The sequence below is a fragment of the Macrotis lagotis genome, chromosome 8 (assembly GCF_037893015.1).
Source record: "Macrotis lagotis isolate mMagLag1 chromosome 8, bilby.v1.9.chrom.fasta, whole genome shotgun sequence".
In the NCBI taxonomy this organism is placed as follows: domain Eukaryota; kingdom Metazoa; phylum Chordata; class Mammalia; order Peramelemorphia; family Peramelidae; genus Macrotis; species Macrotis lagotis.
The window spans coordinates 78,480,301-78,490,773 of record NC_133665.1 but is presented as its reverse complement, the minus strand read 5'-3'; positions in this window follow the sequence as shown (position 1 = coordinate 78,490,773).

Below are 10,473 nucleotides of genomic sequence, written 5' to 3'. Positions count from 1 at the left end.
TATAAAACTATAAAGATTAATTAATAAATTGATTAAACCAAGTAGGTAAGGGAAGTTGACAAGTTGGATCTATAGCATTGGGATAAGGAGTGACTCTAAGGACTGGGTTGGTAGGACTGGCTCACAAAGCACCAAAGTACCTCTATTCTCTCTCCCAGCACTCTCCCATAGAAAGCCTCCCCAGTGGCCTCTGCCTACCTTGAAAAGTGTCCCTGTTCAGTGGCATCTGGTGAATTCTGGGGAGTTTACTAACAGATCAGAGTAACAAAAACCCAAGTGTGGCAAGATGACATTGTCCTTGTGTTAAAACTGTAGCTAATTTGGTCATAATCATAAGTATCTCAAAGGTTAAGATCTGAGAGGAAAGGTCATACTAAAACCATTGAATGACAGTTTAGGATGTATTGAGTTGTCGCATTCTGTTGCCAGATGTCACATACTAGTCCTTGACTTGCTGATATGAGAGAAAGTGAAAACAATTCAAGGTTAAGAGACTCCCACAGCTATCAGACCCGATTTCCTATCAATCAAGTCATGGGGTGAAAGGATTATGGTAAAGGCAAGTGAGAAGGATGCATTGCACAGTATATTCCTCACTGTCATAAACATAATTGTGCAACTTGTCACCAATCACTTCGTTGGTCAGTGTGGTCCTTTTGATATCAAAGGCCTAGTAGTAGCAAACTCTGCTGAGAACTTTACCTCTCAGAATTTCATTTGGCCCCAGTCTAAGACGTTAATTGTACCCCCACCTCCTTAAATACATAGGCATTTTGAATATAGTGTTGTCAAATGAATCCCAGAATATTTTGTACAAACTTGTATTTTTGTGTCTGATGACACAGAAGGGAAGTTGTGAAATTCCCAAAGTAACATAAATCTTAGATTTAAACCTGGATTTGTATCCAATTTGATATATATATATATATATATATATATATATATATATATATATATATATATATATATGACAATTTTATGCTCAATATTTCTCATCTGATAATTTGTGATACAAAGACACATGGACACACACACAAAATTCACATAAACACACACATATATTAGACTCATATACACAGAGTATAAGGTTATAATGGTATGATGTGACAAAGGTAAGCAATAATTTAGGTCTGGAATTTGCATTCTAATGGCAATAAAGGTAAAGTCTTAAATTTTTCAGTGAGGAAATCTACAAATGAGATGGAATAAACAAAGATAAGGAGAAGTTTATCTGAAAATTAGCTGGAAATATTAGTGGATTTCAAATTCAATTCGATTCAGCAGTGATGCATGAAGAGAGTCCCAAATCATGGATTAATCAAGTGATCATCCCATTCTATCTTGTCATGGTTTGACTCTATCCAGAGTGCTATATTCAGTTTTGTTAATCACAAATTATGAAGGGCATTGGTAAATTGAAGACAATCATCTCTCCCTTTATTACCCTCCATTCTATTCTATGCAATTCAATTACAAAGTCAATTACAATAGAAAAATGTATTTCTGATCACTTTTAAATAGAGGATTGGGGGGGGGGCTCCAGATAAGAAATCTTGCTTGCTTTTTCAACTGAAGTCGCTGTATTAGTCACATGCTATGTAATGCAGATTGACTAACCCTTGCAAGACATTACATTTATCCTGTTATTCAACTGCTCAAGAGCCTGACCTGGCTTCTATTGATAGATATATAAAATTTATTATTTTATATTCTTAATTCTCTCCTAAAACCACCCCAAAACAAAACAAAGCAAAGCAAAACAAAACAAAACAAGAAAAAAAACAACTCTCTAGCTTTTCCCTCATCACCCCAAACATAGTAACAGGTAGAAACTAGTCTTATTGGGGTAAGAAGGTATGTGTTTAAGTCCTGGCTTGATATACTTTGAGCTCTTTAATTGCTTACAAATTGTTCAAGTATCTTGGTTTTAATTTCTTCAAATTTAGAAATTAACATATTGCCTACCTACTTCAAAAAAATTGTTTCTGAGGAAATGCATTTAAAATGAACAATTGTATATAAATGCGAATTATTAATCTCTTATTTAACTAGGATACTTTTTTTTTAGGTTTTTGCAAGGCAAATGGGGTCAAGTGGCTTGTTCAAGGCCACACAGCTAGGTAACTATTAAGTGTCTGAGACTGGATTTGAACTCAGGTACTCCTGACTCCAGAGCTGGTACTCTATCCACTGTGCCACCTAGCCACCCCTAGGATACTTCTTAAAAATGACTCATACCCACTTTGTTCCCTGTGATCTGGATCTCTCAACCTGGAATGTCAATCACTGGGCTACATAGTTCTTACCCATCTTTCAAAACTTATCTTACCACTATTTTGATAAAGTTTTCTTCAACTATTCCAATTCAGTCACCTCAACTTTCTTGGGATACCATTATACTTATAGATTATTACATATAGCATAACATTTAATAACCATTAGTTTAGGTCATATGTTACAATCTTACCTTCCTTACTGGAGCTCTAGTCTCAGAGAAAAAGGCATTTTTAAAAATTCTACTATAAACTTATTCCTGCAACCTGTACTTCCACCATAACCTGAAACAGCAATTTTCACATAGGGGATATTTTAAAATTCTTCTTTGGACTGATTGATTTTCACTATAATATATATCTATATATATTATATATAGAAAAGAAGTTTTATATATATATGAATATATGTATATATATATATATATATATATATATATATATAAAACTTCTTTTCTTATGACCTTGCTCTATCATCTGCTCGCATGCTTTTTTTCTCTCTCCTTGAAAGCATGCCTACAAACAAGCTTGAAGATCAATCGCCACAAAAATGTTTTTTCATTCTCTTTGCCCTTTTAAGTTTTCCCATTCTCTATTGTAATTGAAAATTATTTTTTAACATGCAGCATACCCATTTCCTCAACCTCTTGAAATTCTTGATATGCTCCTCTATTGACACTATTTTCTCTTCTTTTCTTTTCAGTCATTTTAGGTATGCCTTATTCTGTGTAACCTCACCTTGGCTTTTATAGATGAAGAATTGAGGGTTAAATGGCTTGTTCAGGGTTACAGACTTAATACATAATTGACGTCAGATTTGAACCTAGAAAGAAAAGTATTACTATTTTCAAGTCATCTTCCTGATTTCAAAGTCTAAGTTTTGTCTCCACCTACTTGACTCTCTTTCCTTCAGTCTCTTCCTAATGAATATATTTAATGTCCTTTTCTTAATCTTTATCCTACTTGGATTCTAGAGATTTTGATGTTATTGACTCTTCTTTTAAGTACTCTTTTCATACCTTTGCTTAAGGAACTCTATATCAATTGTTTACACTCTACCTCTCTGATTGTTCTTTCTGTCTTCCACTTGTCTTTGTTACTTTGATTTAATTTTGTTCTTGACAATTTAAGATATTTCCTAAATCTTAATATTTGAATCTCATTTCTCTATTTTTCCTACCTTCTTATCTATCAATCTATCTATCTTATCTTTCTTCATTAGGAATTAATTAACTCCTAGAACTCCTAGAACCCTGCACCAGAAACTCAAACTCAGTAATTTCAAAACAAACCCATTGTATTTTTACCTAAACTCTCTTTCTAATTTTAACATTTTTTTGCCTGTGGCACTACCATCTATTTTCCTGTCTCCCAAATCTATGATTCTTGCCTCTGTTTGACTTCTTAACTCAATCAACTCTGTTGGTTTCATTTCACATTTGTGAAATCTACTCTTTCATCCTTTGTAATCTTAGTGTCTAGCACAGCAAATGATACTTAGGATATGATTAATAAATTCTCATTGGTTGATTTATTGATTCATATTTTCAATATGGCATTAGAGGCTCCCATTAATACCCAGCTAAAATATTATAATAGAATCTTAAAAAAATTTCTTGCCTTTACTTCCCACTGCGATTCATCTTTCATCCTAACTCTGAAACAATTGTTCTTATACAGAGATTTCACCATGTGTCCTTTTTCTCAGAGATTTTCAGTGACACCCTATTATCTAACATGTAAGTATGAAATTGCCTTGCCTGGTATTCAAGGATCTCTACCACCTACTGGTCTACCTTCCTTGTCTTAGATACTATTACTCTCTTCCACATGGTATTCTTTAGTCAATTTGCACAACTTTTCCTCATGAGTTTATATAGTACTTTCACATTTCATTGTGTGCCTTTGATGGGATATTCACTATGCTGGAAATGTTTATCCTGCTCTAATTAACTAGGTCCTTTAGAATCAAATTTGAATGTTTTATTCTTCTAGAAACGTTTTTTAGTCTTCTTTTAAGTTATAATGTTGGTCCTTTGGATTTCATATCTGTTCAGTGCCTAAAATAACTTTCAGCACAAACAGGTACCTAATGATTATTCACTATATTTGTTTTATTAAATTGTTTTCTCATGTTCCTTGAATAAATATATGATATTTTACTACTTTTATTCTTTTTGTCTACCCTAGAGTTATGCAGATAGTGAGTGCCATTTATTAAGTACTTAATATGCTGCAGGCATTATAAGTTTTAGGAATGGAAATGCAAACAAAATAAAAGAAGTATAATTTCTTCCCTTGAGATATTTAAATAGCAATAAATGAAGATAGTAAATAAAAGGAGGATGAAAAGTAAATGGAGTGGGGAGGAAGAAGGTACCTATTCAGGGGCAAAATGAGGAAATAAGTCTGGGAAATCAAGTTTGGAGCTCATAAAGGGATGGGAGAGTAACTTGCTTAGATTTTGGGATGAATTGATCAATTTGAAAAAAGTTTCAGGACAGCATGATTGTCAAGGACCAAAAGAGAGGAATGAAGTTCCAAAATTAGAAGATTTCTGTGGCAAAAAGAACCAAACAAATATACTTCCTCTAATTTCACCTAAAGTATCAAGTAAAGCAAAATTGCTTCATTATCTATTTATGTCCAGTAACTCTAAGGTCACTCTCTCTCCCTCTGTCCCTATTGTACTCCAGCTGTAGCACTCCAACCCTTGTTAACTAAAATATAGAATAAGACAGCATCACTCCATGATCTACTTAGTTCTAGTGTACATTCTCTTCCTCTGTCCCTATTGTGTATAAACTTTATTGACTAAAGAATCTAGCAAAGTAATATCATTTCACAATTTAATTATATACATTCTCTCAAAGTACTTTCTCTCACTCTGTCCCAATTCAACTCTTGTAATCAATATAGTTTCATGACTTGTTCATACCTATATGATCTATGTACAATTTCTCCTACTTTAGACACAGCACTTTCATGGCCATCCTATGCCTATATCTTTTGGTATGTTTCTTTAACTCTTCTTTTTTTAAGTTTTTTTGCAAGGCATTGGGGTTAAAGTGACTTGCCCAAGGTCACACAGCTACGTAATTATTAAGTGTCTGAGGCTGGAATTGAATTCAAGTCCTCCTGACCCAGGGCTGGTGCTCTATCCACTGTACCACCTAGCTTCCCCTTTTAACTATTCCAAGAGAAATACAATTCTCAGGATTTTAAATTATTATCTTCCCTAGTAGATATGTATACATTTTAATGTTCTTGACTACCATTTTCTCCCTTTCCATTAACATTTTAATGCATCTCCTTGTATTTGATGATTAAATTTTCTGTTTAGTTCTGGTATTTCTAACAGAAAATTTTGGAATTCCTCTATTTCACTGAAAGTATATGTTGTTGAGGCAGCTAGGTGGCATAGTGGATAGAGCACTAGCCCTGGAGTCAGGAGTACTTGAGTTCAAATTTGGCCAAAGACACTTAATAATTGCCTAGCTGTGTGACCTTGGGCACGTCACTTAAAACCCATTGCCTTAAATAAAAATTAAAAAGAAGAAAGTATATGTTTCCCACTGAAAATATATGTTGAATTTTCCAAGGCAGATAATTTTTTATTGTAATCCTAAGTCCTTTCCCCTATGAAATATCATGTTCCAGGTACTCTGATCCTTCAATTGCTGAAGCTGATAAATCCTCTGCAATTGTGATTGTGGTTCTTTGGTATTTAAATTGTTTCTTTTTTGACTGCTTGCAATATGTTCTCCTTTTGCTGAGAATTCTGGAATTTGATTGATATTCCTTGAAGTTTTTGTTTGACTCTTTCTTGAGGTGATCTGTGGATTCTTTCAAGGACAATTTTGCCTTTTTGTTCTAAGATGCTAGAGACATTTTCCATCATAATTTCCTGAAAGATATTTTCCAAGCTCATTTTTGTTTGAGGCTTTTGGGTAGACCAATCTATCATGAGTTATCTCTCCTGGATCTATTTTCCATGGTGCTTGTTTTCCCTAGAAGTTACTTTACATTTTCTTATATTTTTTTCAGCCTTCTGACTTTGCTTGATGGAATTTTGTTGTCTCATAGTATCAGTTGTCCATTTCTCATTTTATGGGCTTTATTTTCTTCAGTTAGCTTTTGTCTTTCTGTTTCCAGTTGGCTAACTAGTTTTAAGTGGGTTCTTTTTTTTTCTTTTCCAGTTGTTTACTTTTTGATTAGTTAATTTTTTTATTTGGTTAATTTTTCTTTTAAATGTATGTCCTCAGTCAAATTTTCGTAATTCTTCTGTATGACTCTCATTTTATGTTTCCATTTATCTTCTTTTTCTCTTTGTTTTATTTTAATTTCTTTTTAGTTGAGGTTTGGGATTTGAGGTCAATTCATAAAACTTCTTTGATGTATCATATGTATACAATTTGTCACTGCTTTCCTCATCTGAGATGGCATTTTTTTATCCCTATGTGAATAGAACCTTCCTATGGTTAACATTCTTTTGCCTTTTTGTGTTTTGCTCATTTTGATACTTGAGTTCTGTTCATGGAGTACAGGGAGTATAGACCCCAAATTTTTTGAGCGGGTGTCAGGAATTGGTCCTTGCTTATCACTTGCCAAGGTGTTGCCTAGGCAACCCAGGCATTGACTATGCAGAGGTATGTTCCTTCCTTTGTGCCCTGGCTTTGCCCAAGCATGGTTTATTACCATCTCAGTTCTATCTGTTGCCTCAGTGTTCCCAGGATTCAGTCTTTGTCTGAGTTTGGGACCCTCTGACCTGCTATCAAGATGGCCTGTTGAAACAGGACATGAACTGTACTATGACTATAAGCCTCCCTCTCAGTTTACCACTCTTCTGCCTATGCTGGGATTTATTTCTCCTCACCGCTAAACAGACAGACTTTTACTAAAGATCCTCCACAATTTCTTGAGTTGAGAACTTTCTTTGCTCTTTATTCATAGAATCTGTAGTTTTAAGGTCTCTGTATAGGTTTCATTTAAAGTTGCATCTGGAAATGCTCAGGGAGCATGCAAGCATCATGTCACAATTTTGGTTCCACCCTGGAAGATACACCACTTATTTCTATTCCTAATTTTTCTACTTGACTTTTTAAAAACATTTTGAACTCTTCCAAGAGAATGTTTTTGGCTTGAGATCAATAGATATTTTCTTCTGGGGTTTCACATGTAAGCCTTTTCCCACTATCTTCTTCTGAGATGGTGTTGTAATCTTTCTCATTACCACAGTAGCTTTCTTTCCTTGGGGCTTTTTTATGTTTCTTATTCATTTTTTAACCTAGTTTTTAATGTTGAACTTTGCTCCTGGGCCATAGGAGGCACTAATCCAAGCTTATTATGATGGGGACCAGGCATCAACTCATAGACTTTTCTTCTGAGGGTTTAGGTATTAGCAACTTGCCCACTCTGCTAGACTTCCCTGCCCTAGTTTTGCCATTTGCACAGGGTTTCTGGAATTTACAATTTGTTTTTAATGCTGAACTGGGATACTTCGCACTTGCCCTGTTTTGTCTCTAGCTTGCTGAGCTTGGACCTAAAGTCCTAACTGCTATTCTATGTTCCAGCTGAAAACCTCCCACTGGCTTTCCCCATATATGCCTGTACTGGGCCATAATTGCATACACCTGAGTCAGACAGAGCTGTCCTGAATTCCTTCCAAACTACTTTAAATTGGACAATTAATTCACTCTGTCTTTTTGTGTATTCTATTGCTTCAGGATCCTTTTGGAGACTTGATTAATGGTGCTTCTGAGGAAAATTAGAAAAGTTCAGGGAAGTTCCTGACTTCTCTCTGCCAATTTGACTCTGTCAAAAATATATTTTTTTAAGAAACACTTTTCTACAGGACCCTCCCTTATAAATGGTAATATATTGGTGATTCTTTTCAGTCATAATAACAAAAAAAACCCCAAATACTAATGTTATGGCTATGTTGTTTTGTCTAATTTTTTCCCTCCCTTATCATTTTGTTTCATTTAAACATTTCTTTCAAGCAGTATTTAGTGACTCTAACTGGAGTTTTTCATATTTGACTAGGCTCCAGATCAACCTTGCTAACTGGAACTCTGATCTCTATTGTGATGGTCACCTAGACAACCTTCTCAGCTTTTAATTTCCATGAGATGTCAGTCAGTGATAAAACCTCTTGTTTTGATAGATGCTTTGTTATCAAAAAGATTACTTATCAAGAAAAACTGAAGATATGACAGACTAAACTACTGTTTCACTGTATCCAGAATACCCTATCAGATTTCTTGATAGAAGGTTATTTATGCCTATTTTAAATGATGATGGGGGTGAAAATGCCAAAAGTTTACAAAACCAGACTTATGGAACATTGTGTGGTCCTAAAACATACAAAAAATGGACAATGAAAATTAGGCAGCATTTTGGAAATAAATGAGGTGGAAAATTGAGAAATTGATCAATCAAATAGCAATCAATAAATATTTTTCAAGTTCCTACTATGTATCAAGCATTGTGCTAGGATGTGAAGATAAAACAAGATGAAATAGTCCCACTCAAAAGCAACTATTATCCTTTTAAAAATTAGTAAAGAGGGGCAACTAGGTGGTGCAGTGAATAGAGTACTGGCCCTGGAGTCAGGAGTATATTAGTTTACTTAATATTAACTTCTCTCTGTGACTTGGGCAAGTCAGTAAACCCCATTGTCTTGCAAAAAACCCAAAACTAATGGCAAAGCTAATCTTCATCATTAATTTTTTTTTTTAACTTTTGCAAGGCAAATGGGGTTAAGTGGCTTGCCCAAGGCCACACAGCTAGGTAATTATTAAGTGTCTGAGACTGGATTTGAACCCAGGTACTCCTGACTCCAAGGCCGGTGCTTTATCCACTACGCCACCTAGCCACCCCTTCATCATTAATTTCTGTAATGTTTTCTTTCTTCGTCCATTCCCGCCACTCTAAAATAATAAGTAATCCGATATGGGTTGTATATGTACAATAATGTTATACATATTTCCCTTTTAGTCACACTGTGAAAAAAGATTTAAAACAAAATGGAAAAATCAATGAGAAGGAAACAAAAAGAAAAAAAAAAGGAAAATTTAGTATACTTTGATCTGCATTCAGATTCCATAGATTTTTTCTCTGGATGTAGATGGCATTTTCCATTGCAGGTCTTTTAGGACTGTCTTTGATTGTTGTATTGCTGAGAAGAACTAACCGTATCATAGTTGATCATTGCACAGTGTTGCTGTTAAAGTGTACAATGTTTTCTTGGTTCTACTCAGTTCACTCAACATCAGTATATAGAAGTTTTTCTAGATTTTTCTGGAATTTGCCTACTCCAACAGCCAATATTATCAAATATACTGTGAAATAATAATAATAATATTACATTATGTTACATTGCCATATTATCACAACTTATTTAGCCATTGCTCAATTGATGGACACCTTATCAACTCTCAATTCTTTACCACCAAAAAAAAGAGCTGCTATGAATATTCTTTTACAGTTAAATGTTATTCCATTTTTTGTGATCTCTTTGGGATACAGAACTAGTAGGAGTAATGCACACACAGTTTTATTGTCCTTTGGCTATATAATTAATTATTATATATTTTCTTTGCTTTTGATTTGTTTTTAAGGGATTTATTCTGTATTAGATTTTTATTTAATTGCTTGGGTTTTAATGGAAAATTATGGATGAGAAATCCCCTGAAGACTTTCATATGAAGCATAACATTTAATTTTTCTACTCTTTTCCAATTGTAAGCATTAATAGGGTTGAGTAGAGAAAAATTATTATATAGTACAGATGCAAAAAAAATCAGATAAAATATAAATGTTTGGTGAAGATAGAAATTCATTAAGGTATATACCATAATAACTCTTATTCTTTGAAAATTGTCATTTTATCATTCATTTCAAATATTTAAAACTTCCTTAGTTCATTGAGCAAATTAGTCATTTTCTGAATATGCAAAACTCCTTAATTTAGAAACTGTATTTCAAAATTGTTTTCTAATTACTCAAATATAATTAAATTTTATTTTGTTGAATATATTGAACATATGTGCTAATAAATGTGAAACTTCATCTGAGTTATCAATACCAACTTCCCAAGCAGGAATATAAGCAGTTCAACATCATTAGGTCCCTTATAACTTACCTTTATTGTGTACTTTTTTATGTTTCACCTGAGTCACATATTTGAAGATCAAAG